Source organism: Macaca nemestrina, chromosome 6 (assembly GCF_043159975.1).
Source record: "Macaca nemestrina isolate mMacNem1 chromosome 6, mMacNem.hap1, whole genome shotgun sequence".
NCBI lineage: Eukaryota > Metazoa > Chordata > Mammalia > Primates > Cercopithecidae > Macaca > Macaca nemestrina.
In genome coordinates, this window is record NC_092130.1 from 141,570,248 (window position 1) to 141,588,992 (window position 18,745).

Below are 18,745 nucleotides of genomic sequence, written 5' to 3' on the forward strand. Positions count from 1 at the left end.
GTTGACCAATGTGAACACTTGATATTTTTTAGTAGGCCCGTGACACCATCGCAGTTGTCTTTTGACATGGAGATGAATCTAGAATGGGAAAGTGGAAAGAAGAATAATACTACATGGTTCAGGCAGGAAATGATGGCAGGCCTGGTTAAAGCACTGACAGCAGGAACTTATTTGTACTCTTTCCCCAGGAACCTAACTCTCTAATCTTTATTATAAAATCTTCATAAGCAAATAGGGAAGAAAATAACACGTTAAGACTAAGCACAATTGAATCACTTTACAAGTATCTGCATATTGGGGAAGGCAGGGCCAATTCTCAAGTCTGGTCTCAGAAAACTGTGACAGAGAAGTTGAATTTACCTTTGGAGCCCACTCTCTTCTTTGTACCTATCTCTTCACAGGAACCTACAATTTCCATCCTCATTGACCAAGACCTACCCCACAGCGCCTTCATTTTGTGTCCAGTATACCCGGGTCTCTCACTTGCAAAACTGCACAGGGCCTCCCAGGTAATACCCACTGTCTCCAGCCTGACCCTTCCCTTCAACCCATCTTCCTCAAAGCACTGTGCTCCCAATCAATAATGTGAGCCCTATCATCAGGGTCTCCTGGCTAGGTAAGTGACTAGGTGTTCCCTCTAAAAATATAATTCAGTGTAAATGTTAACTTCATTCTCCTCTCCTGAAATATTCACATTTTAAGCTAATGTCTTAGATATATAATACTTCAGCTTCTGAAAAATCATCTACTATATAGGCTAATTGAAGAAGATACGTTTTCTTAAGCACCGAAACTTGTTAGGAGCAGATCTTAAACCAGATCGCATAGGCATGTGTTGAAGTTTGTCAGGGTCTCTGCTGGACTGTTTTTTAGCAAGGTATATGGAGTGTGTGATGTGCTGTTTACCTGTCTGCACAGGGTTCAGATTGACTATGTGATACCAAACATAGCATTCCACAATCCTAGAAAAGCATTTTAATGAGAGTAATAAGTTCAGAGCCAGGCGCCAATGCCTGAACTTCCAAAGTCCTACAATGACCACTTCTGCATCCTATAGAGCTCTTTGCATTGGGGAGGGATCAGTTCTCTTAACGTAGTCCTTTCACACGCATAAATAAGCTCTAAGTCTTTGTGTTTGATGGAAACAGAAAAGAACATCATGGTGTTCATGGGGTGATCAGAACCAGCACTGGTTTGGCAAGTATGCATGGAATATAAAGAAATCTTTCGCCCAGTGCCCTGGTAGAGGCAATTCTTTTTTTTTTTTTTTTTTTTAACTCAATGATTCCAACAGCATAAGCCCTCAGGTGAATAAATAACCTGCCACTTTCTTACCAGGAGCGCCAGGTCATATAATCTGTGGCTTGGAAGCTCCATCACCATATAGATGCCACCATGCCTGGAGCTTTGTGGGACTTTTAGCACCAGGTTCCCTTTCATGGAAAACAGAGTGACATCTAGTTGTTCCTACAAGTAAGTTAAAAGACGTCCATTCATGGTAACAGTTTGAGTGGAGTCAAGGGACATAAAAGGGCAACAAGGCACAGAAACCTAAGCTGGGAGAGGCTAGGAGACTTGGGCTGATTTGGCAGATGACAAGTTTTGTTGCAGATTTTAAAAATAATGTTGCTTTAAGAACTGAAAGAAAGCCAGGCCAAGAAACATCAACAGTAAGTTTTCCTTCTTTTTCCCTCCTAAGATATGCTGAAGCCAGGTTTAATTTTATGTCAGGAAAGAATTCCCTCCTGAGACTTTCCTGGCTACGGTTCAGTTAGAGAATAATGTTTTCCAGCCATGTTTCCAGAGTCCCTGAAAAGTTGAAAGGAAGTTACGAAGCTCTCACTTTGCATCAGCAGGGGGAGCTGTTATGATAAAGAAACTAGGTGGTTTCTTCCTGTGCCATGAAATTGTCAACATTCTCAACGTTTCATTCTTGTGACCAGGGAATACCTAAGGAATGAAATATTGATAGATAATAGCAGCTTTAATACGTCTTAATTTAATGCAAACCCTTCGTGTCATTTTAAAACATTATTAAATAAACACTAAATTCCAGAGTAAACAATTTTTAATCAGAAGGAAAAAGCCTTAGATATTTGTATAAGTTGCCTGAATACATGCCTTATTTGTATAAAAAGCCTGCAGAGCATAAGATTATTTCATGATACTTTGATCACCATGTAATGTAACATATCTCATACTACCTATTGCAATCCCAAAGTCTCTGATGGAAATGGTTTTCTAAAATGGGATTTCCAGGGCATATAAAAGAGCCGTTATAATAGCCTCATCAAAACTTAGCTCCCTTTACCACGTAAGATATGTTGATGCTGCCATCAACATATCTGTTTAGTAAACATCAACTTATCTGTTTCGTACATTCTGGTTTTCAAATTGCTTGGGCCCATTTAAAAATTGAGGGGGAGAAAAGCAGGCAGGCCAAACTCTCTGCTTATCATTAAAACCAGCCTTTGCACCTCTGATGGTTTGTTTTAAAGTCCTACATTACAGCCACACGATGTGACTCCACACCAAGTTAAGGATTAAGTGACTATTAACATCTTAAGCAATTCTCAAGCTCACACACCTCTTAAAACTTGTTTTCTTCTAGCATCAACAAAACACTTATCTGTGGAAACTTCTAGAGTTAAAATTCGAAAGATATTGATGTCTCTCATAGACGTTTCTGCTGTATATACATTATTGTCAACTATGCCCTCTAAGTAGACTTCCAGGGAGGGCTGGCCAAAGAGAATGCTGAAGTTCAGGTGAATTGAGTCCCGGAAGAGATGGACTTCATGGGGAATTGATTGGGATATAGGGGATTCAAGAAGAGAAGAGACGATTTTCAAGGAAGAATTTGAAAATCAGTGATCTCTCAGACCAGGTGTATGGCAATACAATCACCTTAAAGGCTGATATTATATGGGCCAAGGAGTTTCACAACAGCAAAGCATTTCAGATTCTCAGAGAGATTATGGGGAAAAGGATATGAGAAGGCAATGAATTGTCCAGAAAATAGACTGAAACTGATAGAGGACTGGCAGTAACAGAATCAGCAAGCAAAGAATACAGTATGCAATATGTATACATACATATATATATATATATATATTTTTTTTTTTTTGAGATGGAGTCTCACTCTGTTGCCCAGGCTGGAGTGCAATGGCACAATCTTGGCTCACTGCAACCTCTACCTCCCAGGTTCAAGAGATTCTCCTGCTTCAGTCTCGTGAGTAGCTGAGATTAAAGGCGCCTGCCACCATGCCAGGCTCAGTTTTGTGTTATTAGTAGAGATGGGATTTCGCCATGTTGGACAGGCTGGTCTTGAACTCCTGACCTCCGGTGATCCGTCCACCTTGGCCTCCCAGTACTGGGATTACAGGCGTGAGCCACCACACTTGGCCAGTATGCAATATATATTTATGCAGTGGAAGTAGAAGAATTGAGGGAACAGAGAGAATTCAACAGAAGTCATTCAGTAATAGCCTAGTCTTCCCTCAGAAGAATTTTGAAAGAAATAATTGTTAATATCCTATAGCATCATGAAATACTTTGTATATCTGCTCTCTATTAAAAAAAGCTAACATATCAGCTATTTTCAAATATGACTAGCTTACAGTAATATACTTTCTGATTTACTTACCAGCTGTTCTGTCACTGGATACAGAAGGTTCTGAAGCGTCTTGTAACTGAATGGGTACTCATTCTAAACTGTGGCCCAAGCAGGCTAACATGTCTCTTGGGGCTAACATGTTTGTTTCTTCTTTACACAATGAACTCTTTTGAATTAGAACAAGACTATGCATTTCTGTGTGACCTCCAAGGGGACTCCTGGTCTCCAGAGACTTCACTAGAGATGTAGTGAATGAGATACTACCTGTTGGATCCAGCAATAAATTAGTAATGGAAGGTTTCCATTGATAGTAGTCTGGGGTTGAAATTGTTCTTTCTTTGTAGACGTTCTATGAATTTCAGTAGTTTTACATAAGCATCTCATTTATTAAGCAGTATTAATCAGAAATAAGAAGTTTTTGTATTTCCAAATCATGCTTTTCCAATTATTTTATACCAATGCTTCATTCTCCACTGGCATCTAAGGTAGCTCCATAGTTTCCAGTTGCTTTCAGATATTAAGGCTTAGTCCAATTTAAAACATCAAACATCAGTTTATTCTCCCTTCTTTCCTCTTCCACTTTACCCAATGTAAGTAGGAACTGGCACCCTCTCTAATTAGGAGTCTGCCTCAGGTGCACCATCACCTCGCATTCCCCCTGTTGTATTCCTCTTCAGGGTATGGAGCTGAGAGGTAGAACAGGGAAAGGAAAGAGTGTAACAGGCTGCTATTATAACCTTTCCCTCTCGGTTCCTGCTGTTTTTCCAGCCAGCACAGCCTGGTATTGATATCATCTGCAAGGCAGGCCTTCAAATTCTAGCTCTGGGGAATAAAGGTATGAGTTTTTGGAGTTTCAGTGATTTTAAGCCAACTTTTTCAAGCCCCTGAGTTCTCACTACTGACCATATAGTGCATGGCCTCGTGTTGCTACGAAACTGTCTTGGAAAGGAGGTTGAACAAGCCCAGTTACATTCAAAGTAGCATCCACTTGAACCACAGGCATGACCTGTCTTGGCTCTCAAATGGGGTAAATTCACACTACCCCTACATCTCTTCTCTCTCCAAGACTGTTCTCCCCTGTTCCTACGATGAACAGGTAAATCCACAAGTCCTTTTCCTGAGCAGATGTCCAATTAGGTAACTAAATTATACAATGGTCTTTGTAAATGAGCCTCTTAGAGCCTCTCAGGAGGTTTTAGGAAGAAAGACCAGGTACTGTAATTTCCCTTCCCTCCCTTGGGGAAGGCAGGGAATTTCCTCTTATCTCAAACGCACCACATTCTAATAACCCTTGGATCTGCCCCTCTCTGTCTTCTTCCCAGTCTTATTATACAGAAAATGGAGGCTGGCAGCAGTTTGCCGCATCCATCACCTCTTAAGAAGCTTTGGCTCTGACTCTGGTGACTGTCAGTTCAGATATTAAATACTTTCCTGTCCTCAGCCTTGGTCCGAATTACCAATCTCAGAAGTCCCACTAAGAGCTTCTTACACATGGAAGGTAAACAAAGTTCCTTGGAAGAAAAACAAAATACAGATAACATATGGATATTTAGAATAGGTATTTGGCATCAGTTGGGCCACTGTTAAGATTTTTCATCATCATCCATTAATTCAACATATTTAGCAAATAAGAACTAAATGCCTACCACAAGTTGAATATGATGATAGACTCTTATAATTCAGAGAAGAAAGTGTATTCCCTGCTCTCTAAGTGCCATTTCCTACTGTATAGTATTTAAAATGCAGGACTGTGGATGCCAGTGTGAAGGTAGGGGCTGAGGGCAGTCAGGGCAGAGGGAGAACATACAAAGTTGGACAAGGCAAGGTAGACTTAAAGAAGAGATGGCCTTTGAAAGGGCTCTTAAAAAATGAATGGGCAGATCATCAGGCAGGAAAAAGAAAATAAAGGAAATAATGTCAAGTGGAGATAATAATGGCATGAGCAAAAACAAAAAGATACAAAAATTGTGAGGCAGTTGATGCCTATGCCTCTGTCAGCAGGGTGGTGAGAATATAATGAGGGCTGGGCCTCACCGAATCAATTGATTCAAATTCCAAGCTCCTTAACTGGTAAGTAGTGAAAATTCCAATTAAAATGGGAAATTCCAAACCTGTTAAGGAGTTTGGAATTTTTCTGTATATAAAATGGAGAATTATCAAAGGTTTTAAAGTGAAAGAATGATGCATGGAATACCATTTTAATAGTAAGTCTCAATATCAATATGAAATAGATGAGCAACTAGGGAGTTGGGAGATGACATGATCTGGAGAGCTGGTGAGTGCATGAACTCAGTATATAACAATGAGGAAGGAAGAGAAGGAACAGAAATGAGAAATCTTTAATAGTAGAATTAAATTCAGAATGACTCAGGGATTTTAAGCTTTGGTGTCTGGGCATGTAAGATATTCTTGCTGAGATAGGGAACACAGGAAGAACTAGCTGAGAAGAAGAGAATGAGTTCATTTGAAGATGCAATACTTTAAGGTGATGCAGAACATCTAGGAGGAGTTTCCCAGGAGGCATTTGGGCCTGGAGTTCAGAGCAGGCTGGCTAAATGTGGAACAATCAGTGAACAGAGGAGGCTTGAAGCTAGGTGAGTGCACGAGGGAATGTCCAGTTAGGGTATGCAAACAGAGCAGGGAGCTTGGGACGGAGCACTTAAAGAACTGAAAAAGGGTGGAGAGGAACTAGTGAAGAAGCTGGAGATAAAGCATCAAGAGAAAAAAATCAGGATGGACCAGTGTCTCAAAAACCAAGGAAAGAGGAATTGTCCAGCCCAACTGAAGCAGTTCCAGTGTGAAATGTTAGAGAAAAGCCACACAGAATAAAAACTGGAAAAAAAAAAAAGAAAGAAAAAGTCAGGAGATAAAGAAATTGAGAACTATTTGGGTGATACTGGATTTAACTAGACCATGTCTCTCTTGTGTTTAGATATTTGAAATGTATGTTTTAAAATAGACTTTTTGGAGAACTCTTAGCTGTCTTTTGTGTCGGAAATCTGTGCAAATGCTGATTTTTCCAAAGAACATGAAATGTGCTTATATCCTTACATTTTTCTTTAGGATAAACAAATTTTGAGCTAATAAGCAAAAAGGAAGAGGCATGCACTTAAAAAAAAAAAAAAGCATTTACTGTACATGAAAAGGGCCATTACTAAAAGGGTTGGAAGTGATAACAGCAATTTTTCTCTGTAGGAGAGGAAATAACTTAGATTCAGGAAAAGGAGCTTGCTGACAAGGCAGTCAGTCACATGTCTCCCCAAAGGAAGTTAAGAGATTGGCTTTTTAAGGTCATAGTTCAATGGAAAGTGAAGTTGATGTTCACTTGAATAAAGTTTTCTTCAGTTGTACTGAGTGGATTGTCAAAATAACTAGCAGAAACAATAAAATGAGATGGTAATACCTCCCTCAGTGCTCCAAGCTTTTCAATGTCAAGTCAGATTATTTGCTGAAAGAGCAAGCATCTTGAAATATGATGAGAAAGTTCATATCGGATATATATTTTTTTTGCTCAACATCTTAGTCCCATATAGCCACTTAATTGTATATTTTCTTGAATAAATATATCAAGAATAAAAGATTTTCAAAAATATGTCATTCTCCTTTTGTGAAGAACTAGATCAGTGGCTCACCATATAAATGTGCAGTATTATTTCTGATATTCATAGAAAATATATTATCAAATAAAAAACGATTTTTTTATGTGTTAATTCTAATGAAAGAAACTTCCTCAGAATATGTATGGACTCAAAGATAACTCAGGAGAAAGGAGATAAGATTAATCAAGTGCTTGCTGTACTTCAGGCATATGCTAAGAATTGTAGTGATATTAATGACATAGTCTATGAGTCATGCCCAGTGACCAAGGGCTCAAGTGTCCTCTCGACATTTGAAGCGGTCTTCCAAGCTACCCAAAGCCCCACTGGATGTTGATCTCATCAGAATATGGTTACCAATGATCTTTGACCTGTTGTCATTCTGAATCAAGGATAATTTGGATCTTAAAATAAATGGAGGTAAAAAGAAGCAAAAGATTTTTATCTTGAGCCCCTCACTATAGACTGATTTATATCTCTTTCAAGAGCTTATCTCTTGGATCTTTTGTTGAAAGTAGGCCTGCTCAACTATACTCAAAGCATAGGAAGCTACTTAGGTCATTTGCATATTTTTAGTATTTTATATTCCTTTGCAACCGTGGTAACTTTTACTTTCTACCCAATGTGAGAATCCCTCCTACACAGTGAAGCATTCAGGTTAAATATCTAGAGCTGAACATTACCCAGACTCAAGTTCTAATTCCTGCACTGTCACTTACAAGCTGCGTACTGAGGCAAGTTGCTCAACCATTTCACGTACAACCGGGATGACTAAAATGCCTTTATTTGTTAGACCATTATAAAAACTAAATGTGATACTATATGTTACACAGTTGATATAGTGCTCGGAACTTAAATAGTCATAGGGAGAAAAATGACTTGGCTAGTTTCAGTTACTTGTTATCTTCAATAACAGACTATCCCATTTTTAAAATTTCAAAACGTTACACAGTCTTTCCTTTTATTAAGCCAAATCTATCTTATTCTCAACTTTGCCCACGAATCTAAATTCTGTCCTCTGGAACACCACAAAATAAATCCAATCTCTCACATTTTTCTTTTCCATTTAGTACTGAACTATCCACTGTTGGAAAACAAAAATGAACACGACATAGTTTCAGGTTGAAATAACCTTAGACAATAGAAGAAAAAACACATGTATACACATATGTATTTGCACAGGACATATATTTAGTGTTTAAGGGTGCAAAGGTTTAAGTTGTATATTCAATTATTACATAAATGGAATATGAGTAGTTCAAAGTACAGGAATAAATGGTTATTGGAACACAAAGGAAAATGCGAAGTCTAACTGATTGAGTGGTGAAGAAACTGTACTATGCCTTTAAGGATGGGTAAGATGAAAGCGCCTCCTGGAGGAAACAGCATGTACAAAAGAACACAGGCATATTCAGAAAACCAAGGGCTTTGCAGTTTTACTAAAACAAGCTTTCCAAATTGTGAACTGTAGGCATGAATCTTTAGAATTTCGAGGGATATGTTCATCTATATATGCACCAGACATTGGTTATGGTCTGAATCGCAATAACAAAATGCCTATGGCATGACTTATTTTTCTTAAATGTAGTTTAACAGCTGTTGGCCGGGCGCGGTGGCTCAAGCCTGTAATCCCAGCACTTTGGGAGGCCGAGGCGGGCGGATCACGAGGTCAGGAGATCGAGACCATCCTGGCTAACACGGTGAAACCCCGTCTCTACTAAAAAAAAAATACAAAAAAAAACTAGCCGGGCGAGGTGGCGGGCGCCTGTAGTCCCAGCTACTCGGGAGGCTGAGGCAGGAGAATGGCGTGAACCCGGGAGGCGGAGCTTGCAGTGAGTTGAGATCCGGCCACTGCACTCCAGCCTGGGCGACAGACCGAGACTCCGTCTCAAAAAAAAAAAAAACAAAAAACAAAAAACAAAAAACCAGCTGTTAGTATTGATAATAAAGTCAGGCTGGGTGCAGTGGCTCATGCTTGTAATCCCAGCACTTTGGGAGGCCGAGGTAGGTGGATCACCTGAGGTCAAGGGTTCAAGATCAGCCTGAACAACATGGTGAAACCCCGTCTCTACTACAAATACAAAAATATATCGAGAGAGAGAGCTGGACGTGGTGGCGGGTTCCTGTAATCCCAGCTACTCAGGAGGTGAGGCAGGAGAATCGCTTGAATCAGCTGAATAGAATCCCAGATATTCAGGAGGTTGTAATAAGCCAAGATCACACCACTGCACTCCAGCCCGGGCAACAAGAGCAAAACTCCATTTCAAAAAAAAAAAAAAAGTCGTAATTCTGTGTTTTCTTCATCAGTGAGTACTCAGAGTACAACCGCTAACATAGATAGTCCTTGAGAGTTATTAGCATTAAAAAGCGATCTACTCAAGCGTTTGGGAGGTATCAGGTCAGAGTACAGAGGGCTAAGCAGGAGTGGGCCATTCCTTCCCCTTGGCATAGCTCCCTTCCCCTCTTATCTATTCAAGGACATTGCTCTGGCCATTTGCGCCTGTTTTAAGTTTTTCCTTACCACTACAGTTTTCTCATTATCATCCAACTATGTTGTGTTTCTTTCAGTGTGGAAAACAATTCATCTCAACATTGCTTCCACCTCCAACCAGCTAGTTTTTACTGAAAGAAAAAAAAGGCCCTAGGAAAAACAATTGTGTGTATGCACAGTTTCTAATTTCTTTCTAGTATTTTCTCTGTGAGCTTTGCCTTTAAAACACATCTACTATCTGAATTCTTATCTCCATAATTGCAGTTACCACCCTAGTCCAGGCAACTCATGTCAATTTTGGATCCCAGTAGCCTCCAGACTGGTCTGCCTGCTTTCTTCTCCCCTTGCCCCATACTTTTTTCTCAATAGTGTATCTGGGGTGATCCTTTTCAAACATAAGTCAAATCACGTCATTCCTCTACTCCAAATCTCCTTAAGTTTCCCATCTCATTCAGAGTGAAATTCCAGGCCATACAATCACTTTTCAAGACCTACACTCTCTCCTCAAAGTTCTCTCTGATGCCATCTCTTAAATCTGTCCCCTTTTCTCGTTCTGTTTCAGCCATACAAGCTGTCTTTCCAAGCATCAAGCTTGCCAGGTGACTCCATTCAGCTCAAATGATGTGACATATGCCTAATTACCTACTAGCAAGCTTTTGTTTTTTAGTATGATTGTATTGCTTGATGTACATGAAAAATTACCTTGATCTATAGAGTTGGTTCACAGTGGAAAATTAGCTTTGTCATTTGAAAACACTATCTAGAAACGCCATAAATAAAACACATTTATTTTTCTTTTTGAAGTATTCCAAATGACTTACTGTATTGTTTTTTTTAATCATGTGACCCCTTTTCAGCTTTCACTCTACCTAAATTCTCTCTTTTTTTTGAGACAGTGTCTCACTCCATCGCCCAGGCTGGAGTGCAATGGCATGATCTTCACTTACTCAGCCTCGACCTCCTGGGCTCAAGCGATCCTCTTGCTTCAGCCTCCAATGTAGCTGGGGCCACAAGTGCATGACACCACATCTGGCTAATTTTTTGAGTTTTCATAGAGACGGGGGTCTCACTTTGTTGCCCAGGCTGGTTTCAATCTGAGCTCAAGAGATCCTTGTGTCTAGGCTTCCCAAAGTGCTGGGATTACAGGCACCACACCCAGTCATAAATTCTCTTTATCATTGCACACTATTGATAGCTCCCTTTTATTTGAAAGTTTCTTCTGTGTTCTTTTTCAGAAACACCAGTACTTTCTAAATGTCTCCTATCTCATTGATTGCTGTACAGCCTCCTTCACTGGTTTTCCTCCTCAGCTCCCAGTCCTCTGGTAATTCATAGAATTCTATCTTTGGTCCCTAACTTTTCATACATATGAAACCTGAGAAATCTCACCCACTCACAGACTCAAATCTCCATCTACACACTGAGCACACTTAAATTTAGCCCAGACTTCACTCCTGAGCTCTGTTCGCCAACAGCCTTCTAGACAGCAGAGTTGGTAGGTGCCAATGTCACTTCAAACTTAACATGTCCCAAATTGGACTCATTAAAATCTTTTGCAGTCAATTTTTCTAGTAAATCACATCTTCAGTGAATGCGCCACCATCTCCCCGGAGACTGTGCTAGAAAACTTTGAGTCCTCTCTTGCCTGTCACATCAATTTCCTTACATAGATCCTCAGGAGAAGGTGTCTTTTCCAAGACCAGGCCAGCATCTTGGAATATAAGAGGGTGGATGGCTTTATGCAAATCTGTCAGTAAAACTGGAAACCTTATTTGGCATTCAACAGAGCAATCTTTTGGCACTCCAAAATGATAGATACAGATTTTGAAAAACCGGGAAAAGTGAGTCTGTATTCTGGTTCTGCCTTTTGTGGTCTTAGAAAATTTAGTGAGCCTTTTTCATTCCGTTTCCTCCTCAACTTTCTTTTTTTTTTTTTTTTTTTTTTTTTTTTGAGACGGAGTCTCGCGCTGTCACCCAGGCTGGAGTGCAGTGGCCGGATCTCAGCTCACTGCAAGCTCCGCCTCCCGGGTTCACGCCATTCTCCTGCCTCAGCCTCCCGAGTAGCTGGGACTACAGGCGTCCGCCACCTCGCCCGGCTAGTTTTTTGTATTTTTTTTTTAGTAGAGACGGGGTTTCACCATGTTAACCAGGATGGTCTCGATCTCCTGACCTCGTGATCCGCCCGTCTCGGCCTCCCAAAGTGCTGGGATTACAGGCTTGAGCCACCGCGCCCGGCCCCTCCTCAACTTTCAAATGGGCAGAATAATAATTACTTCATATATTCTTTGGAAAAGCTAAATGGAAGTGAGTTAAGTTATATGCAAGCCCCCAGTGACATACTAACACTTTTAACAGGCCCTCAAATAATTTAGTTTCCTTCATTCTTTCCTATCAAATAAAGCAATCATATTTATTCAAAGATTCTTCTGTTCAAATATGTTTGAAATGTGCCTCCTCCCCTTAAGAACAGGTTGTAAAAATGATCCAGCTGTGATTTATATTGACAAAGCAGAGGGAGTTAGCTGGAGGGTATAACTCACCTGACCCTCAAGCCATCTGACTTATTTTCTGGAATGTGCAAGGAATCTTTCATATTACAGGATGGTGTGTTGTTTTTGTTTGTTTGTTTATGTAGTGATGGGAGTTTGTTTTTGTCATTCTTATACTAAGATCATTGGAATTGTACTCCAAAACAGAATTAAATGAATAGATCGATAGTGATTAAAAGTTTGGTCTCTGGAGTAAAACAGCCAGAATTTAAATCCTCGCACTCACTGTGTTGCCTGGGACCAATTACTTTCTTTTGCTATTTCTCAATTATAACATAGGGTTGCTGGGGAGTTACATAACATAATAAATGTAAAGGACATAGGAAGGAGCAACCATTTAACAAGCCACTAAAGAGCCATCGAACACCAAGTTCTTTCAGTGAGGGTGCATAAGCTAGAGGTTTCTGTCCTTGAGAAAGAGTAGCATGACCTAGTTTAGGGAAAATATCAGAATTATTTTAAGTGGTAATTATGACCATTGAAAGAAGACATTTAAGAGTTTTCAAATGTTGATTTTAAATATTGTTCTATATATTCTCATTCTTTATGAAGTAAAATCAAGTTTCTTGTTTAGTGCATAATTCAGGTTATTTTAGAGCAAGACTATTTCATATTAAAAGCAGGTTACTACTTTTGTGTGTTTTTTTTAATTATTTAGTTATTTGTTTATTTATTTATTTATTTATTTTTAGATGGAGGCTCGCTCTGTCACCCGGGCAGTGGTGCGATCTCAGCTCACTGCAACCTCCGCTCCCTGGGTTTAAGCGATTCTTGTGCCTCAGCCTCCTGAGTAGCTGGGATTACAGGCACGTGCCACCATATGCAGCTAATTTTTGTTTTGTTTTGTTTTGTTTTAGCAGAAACAGGGTTTCACCATGTTGGCCAGGATGGCCTCAATCTCCTGACCTCATGATCTGCTCACCTCAGCCTTCTAAAGTGCTGGGATTACAGGCATGAGCCACCGTGCTCAGCTGCTAGTCTTAATGTATATTCCTGTTCCTCTCCATTATTCACACAAGGGCATGACTTGTTCCTTGGACCAATACTCCCATTACCAGGCACCTCTACCCACTTCATTGAATCTGTTATTAAAACACCTAGGATCCGATGAAGAAATCTATAATCTATCTAGGGCTTGAATTTCTGAAGTTTGCATTTTCAAATCTATGCAATAATGGCAAAAATTACAATCAAGCAATAAGATTACTTCTACATTTCAATAATGCTTTCAACTGGATAATGATTATCAACTACAATGGAATTAATATAATCCTTTCACCATGTATTTAACATAAAACACTCATTTTTCCCTCTCCAAAACTCTCATTTTCACTACAAACTTTGTACTGACTCCCTATAACACCTTGCCGATAGATTCTCTTTTGATTTTGTGTTCTCACTAAAGTAAAATAATTATGCCTGTCGGGATTATCTCCAGTATATCTAAATTAGAACCCTGACATTATGGGATAAAGTTGAGGCATGGGATTTTAATATCCAATAGATATTCCTAACCTTACTTAACAAGCACTCTTGGAACTCCAGAAATCGTACTAACTAGATTTGGAAGATCAATTTTATCTTTTATCTAGCCAATTACTTCCACCACATATACATAATTTTGTCTTTTTAATCACTATGATTTTATTATGGAGTAGCAATTAAAATAATAGGAAATTCAGTCCATCTTTAATCATGGCTGCCTGGATGGATCTAGGCTACTTCAGGCATATTGTTTCATAGTTTTGTATCTCAGTTTCACCTGAAAATTGATTTTATAATAATTGTATCTATATCATAAGATTATTGTGATGATTAAGGTGATGTATAGAAAGTGATTAAAATGGTACTTTGCATACTTTGTTATTAAGCTATTAGTATTGTTTTTGTTATTATTTTACTCAATTCCTGAAAATATAGGTATGCTAAGACAAGGTATAATAAAATCTGGAATGTCAAAATGTCTGGAAACCTTCTTGCCTCCCATGTTTCAAATGACAGTCCAGGCTACTCAGCTAAAGAAAGCCAAAGTCTCCACAAGCTCCACCAATACATAGTACATTCAAAAATCTAAGTAGAGTGAACACTGGGCAGAAATGAGAGGGATAGAAGCACAATTTCAAACCATGCCTTAAAGTACAAAAAGCAGTATTTTTCAGGTTAATAAATGTTTTGTTTGCAGATTAAACATCTTTCAGGGTAATAGGGTTTTGACTTTTGTCATCCCAGTTCATCCCAGGGATAAACTTCTGCCAGGATGGAGAGGAACAGATTAAGTACTGTTTAATTTTAGCATTAAAAAAAATTCACTGAAATTATATGCATCACATTTACCCACTTCTCTCCCAGGACAGATTGAGTTTAGGCAATTATTCTGAGTTTATCCATCCCTAATGCTGAGTAAATAGTGTCTAAGAGATTAGAACAAGGACGGTTAAGACAAGAACTTGTTTTAATCAGCAGGAAGGAAACTACCACTTCATCTGAGAATGTGTTGATGTGATTACAGAGCTAGGAAAATAATCCATTTACTTTAAAAATGACAAAGGCCTCCGTCCCCTATAGGTATCTGGTAATATTGTTTACTGCATATCATGTGAATACGCCAAGGCAACATTTTTCTGTAACAATGACCACCTGACACAAGAGATTTCATCACCGAACTGCAAAGGCAAAAACAAAAACATCCATTGATTCTTAGAAAACTCAAAGCCATTAAAAACAGAAATCAAGCTAGTATGTAATATAGAATAATTGACTGCAAATCTGAGTACTCCCAAGTAATATATTATAAAACCTTATCCTCAATTCCCAAATAAACATTGAAACAATATTTAAAAATGTACACAAAGTTATAGCATTACTGGCCAGGGAACATAGGAATAAAAAGAGGCTCTCTTTCTGTGGTAACCTGAATACAGGGTATGTTCAAGTGTCAGTACCTTTAGTGCTTAACTATCTAGGGGGAAGAAAAAGAAAAGGAGGAGGTCTCTCTTGACCCAACAAGAAAATAGGAATGAACAAAAGTAAAGTTGAAGAGCTAAATAAGTAAAAAGATATCAAGTGTTATAACTGAAGAGAAAAGTAGTTAGACAATGAAATAAGGAATTTTGTTGAGATGATTTGGGAGAGAAAAAGGGTCTTAAATGGTAAAAGATATATGCTTAGGGATGATGAAAAACCAGAAGGGAAAAAAACGTTTATGGGAGGAAATAGAAAATACGACTCAGCGCACAAGATGGGAAAATTGGTTTTAAAAATTGAGACAGTGAAAAAGAAAGAGCGAGAGAGAGGGAGAGGGAAATGCCTTGTACTTTATTGCACAGAATAATTCCCAGAGCATTGGACAAAAGCAGTCTTTCTCATTCTACTTCCAAAAGTAACCTTTCAAATTAGACTTTGTTATTTCCTTGTTGGAAAATGCCTTGAATCTAGATGTAGATGACCTCAAAGGTCGCACTGACCTGAGGCCGGTCATCCGGGCTCTGTGCTGTGCAGAGGGTTGCCAAGAGCTGGGGCAGGAAACGTTTGCATCTAGGCCTCCTCTAGAGAATGACACAGACGCAAGTCATAGAAAGATAGAACGTGCATGATGATATAAGAATCAGCTGTCCTAGAGGGACAGCTCAGTCTTGGCCTTAAAAGAAGGGCTAACTCCGGCCAGGCGCGGTGGCTCACACCTGTAATCCCAGCACTTTGGGAGGCCAAGGCAGGTGGATCACAAGGTCAGGAGTTCGAGACCAGTCTGGCCAATATGGCGAAGCCCCATCTCTACTAAGATTACAAAAATTAGGCCGGATGCAGTGGCTCATGCCTGTAATCCCAGCACTTTGGGAGGCCGAGGCGGGCGGATCACCTGAGGTCAGGAGTTCGAGACCAGCCTGACCAACATGGAGAAACCCCCGTCTCTACTAAAAATACAAAATTAGCCGGGTGTGGTGGCGCATGTCTGTAATCCCAGCTACTAGGGAGGCTGAGGCAGGAGAATCGCTTGAACCCGGGTGGTGGAGTTTGCCGTGAGTCGAGATCACCCCATTGCACTCCAGCCTGGGCAGCAAGAGTGAAACTCCATCTCAAAAAAAAAAAAAAAAAAAAAAAAAAAGATTACAAAATTAGCCAGGTGTGGTGGTGGGCGCCTGTAGTCCCAGCTACTCTCAGGAGCCTGAGGCAGGAGAATGACTTGAACCTGGGAGGAGGAGGTTGCAGTGAGCCAAGATTGTGCCACTGCACTCCGGCCTGGGTGACAGAGAAAGACTCCATCTCAAAATAATAAAATATAAAAAATAAGGGCTAATTCAGGGAGGTGACCTGCATTACAGGAGTGGAGAACAATGTAAGCAAGTGCAGAGTGTGTTTACAGGACCATGAATGGGGGAAAATCCATGTGATAGGATGGGCTAGATCCTGCAGAAGTTCTTAACTACCTAAGAGAACTAGGATTTCTTTGTTTTGTATTCGTTTTTTTTTTTTTTTTTTTTTTTACTGTTATAACATGTGAACTTAGTGGAGAATTGGGGCACAAAAGAGGCATTATGAGAGAAACGTGTCCGAAAACATACCTTGCTGGCAGAGTGCAGAATGGCAGCAGGGAGGGAGATAAAAATAGGACTTTATTTCAATCACCCACATATCAGATAATGGGCTGAAATAAGGTGGTAGACTTCATTGCTGAGTTCAGTGGAGAAGTAAAGGCTTAAGAGACTATATAAAGAAAACTGGCTTGTTTTTGAGATGGGAGGAGAATGATGAGACTCAGTCTCATTCAATGATATGGCTAATTTTTATTTAATTTTTATTTAATTTAATTTTTAATTTATTTTATTTAAATTATTTTATTTAATTTTTATTTAATTTTTAATAGACACATAATGATTGTACATATTTATGGTATACAGAGCGATATTTTGATACATGTATAAAATGTGTAATGATCAAGTTAGAATAATTAACATACCTCTCACCTCAGACATGTATTATTTCTTTGAGTTTCTTCTTCTTATTTAAGTGTTTATTTGAAAGGCCCTTCAGCACTTAATCTTAGTCATTAAAGTAGACCTGAAGTCTGAGGAATGCTTATCTTATCTTCCCTAACTTAATGATCTTCTCTCTCAGATTCATCACCAATCTTATCAGAAAACACTGGCCTTTAAAGACTTCTAGGCAATTTCTGGTATGAGACTCATATATAATATAATTATTTGGGAGAATTATCTGCAGCATATATTGCAGCAGGAATGTTTCCTGATTGCCAAGCAAAAATCAGATCTTTAGAAAACATCTTAACTATAGAAAGAAGCCTCTAAGATTACCCACAGTACTAAGAAACAAGAGGAATATAAATACCACAAGTATAAGACCACAGGTAATCTGAAAACCAGCATTTTTAAAGCTCTGATTTGACTCTACACAAGTACAAGGCTTCTGTCAGAATTCCTTCTTGAGAAAAAGAAATAAAAAGGCTTGATAAGTCAGCACTACTCAGTTTTCTGTTGACAGAAAAAGAGCATAATATTTGGGCTTCAAATCTCCCTCCATTTCTGTTGAAGGGGGAAGCTGAAGGGAAATACATCAGTGTCAATTGGCCCCATTGAACATCAAGTAATATAACTGGCATATCCCTAAGGGACATGTTATTGGCTCTGGCCTTTATTGAATTCTACCTGATATCTCTAGGATGTTTACAGACATCCCAAACTTTGTATATCGAAAAGGAAATAGTATTCACAATCAGTTTCCCACTTTCACAAACATCACGCTCCTCCAAAGATTCTGCTCAGAAAATATTTCATCTACTTCCAGAAGCTAGTATTCTGAGAGTTGTACTCCTCACTCTAACTCCTGCTATCAAATCAATGTAATTCAAATCAAGTCATCAAGTACTATTAAATCTACTCTGAAATAGCTTTGAATATAACCATGCCTTGCCATCTTCACTGCCTCCATCCTTGTCCAAAACACCATCAACTGTCATCTAGGCATCCAATTTTTCCTTCTTTAATGCATTCTCCACATAGAATCCAGATAATTCATTTTTCTTTAATGTGTTTTATTTCATAATATTACTACCCTTGTTAAAGTTGTCCGGTGGCTTCCCATTGTGCTTAGAATAAATCCGGTTCTTTCAAAGGTCCCCAAAACTTGTCTGAACTGACCATGGCCCACGTCACGCCCCTGTCTCCCCTGTTTACCTTGTTCCAGTGACTCTGGCCTTCACCATAAATGGCCATCTCATGTCTAATTTTCTGTATATTTATATATTGATTTGCTTCATGTGTTCTTCCTCCACAGATCGTAGAGATCATGAGAACAGGGACCTTTGTCCCCATATCCCTGGAGCATACGGCAAGTCTATCTTATGGCACGAACCCAATACGCACTTCCTCATTCTTCTTTTCATTCTCTGCACCTACTCTAGTATTTTTCCTCTTGAAAGGCATTGTTCCAACCTGTATCTGCAACCTATACTAAGGTATTATTATCCTCAATTTCTACA